Source organism: Alexandromys fortis, unplaced genomic scaffold (assembly GCF_014885135.2).
Source record: "Alexandromys fortis isolate MF-2015 unplaced genomic scaffold, M_Fortis_MF-2015_v1.1 scaffold_264, whole genome shotgun sequence".
Taxonomy (NCBI): domain Eukaryota; kingdom Metazoa; phylum Chordata; class Mammalia; order Rodentia; family Cricetidae; genus Alexandromys; species Alexandromys fortis.
The window spans coordinates 683,191-684,193 of record NW_026068140.1 but is presented as its reverse complement, the minus strand read 5'-3'; positions in this window follow the sequence as shown (position 1 = coordinate 684,193).

Sequence of the window (1,003 nt, the reverse complement as noted above, 5' to 3'; positions counted from 1 at the left end):
AAAGAAAAACAAAAACAAACAAACAAAAAAAAAGAAGGCAAATACGGTAATTAGAAGGTTGTTTGGTGAACAGGTAGAATTTGCTCTAATTTTCATGAGTAATAGACCTGCATCTGTTACTTTAGTAAAGATATCAAACATTCATTCATGTTGGCCACGCAGGGAGCCTTTTCCCCAAAACTTCACTGGAAAAGTAGATGGAGGTGGGGAAGCCTCTTTGAAGACTGTGCCTCCCCTTTCTATGAAGACAAGGCACAGTTCAGTTGATTGGGTTACAGTTCTTGTCAAGTTTAATGTAATTGCTTCTGTTTATATCCTCGTCAGTCATGTTACTGTAATTGATTTTGTTAGAGCTTGGTTGCATTTAGGCTCCAGCTATTTTCCTTTAAGAGATTAGGTTGCTAGGGCTGCAGATACATTGGCAGAATTATGCTTTCCCAGAACCACGTTAGATCACTTGCCACTTCCACAAACGGCCGACCTCAATCCATCCAGAGCACTCTGCATGAAAATGTCTTCGGGGAACATTTTCTGACTCTGTTGTTTCTATTGTGTATTTTCTGACTGTACTGCTCTGACTCTGAGATGAAGCACTATGGTCTTTTTTTCTTTCCCATCTCTGACAACCCTTTCTGCCCTCGGAGGTCTTAATCACCACCTTAAGAACACCTGCTGTGCAGTCAGTCCCAGCTGCTCGAGAGGCTGGCAGAAAAACTGGAAATTAGAAACTTGTCTGGGCAATATAGCAAACCTCATGGCAAAATAATAATAGCCTCTATAAAATAGGAGAAAATACTTGCAGTTCACATGTCAGGCAAAGATTCAGTATCTAAAATATGGAATACATAAATGTCTCCTATAAGTTTCTGGTCTTGCTGGTGCCTGCTTACAACCTCAGCACAGGAGAGATAGAGATCTCTGTGAGTTCAAGGTCAATCCTGTTTCAAAACAAACTAAAAAAAAGATTAATACCAGTACTCAGGAGGCAGAAGGAGGCAAATCT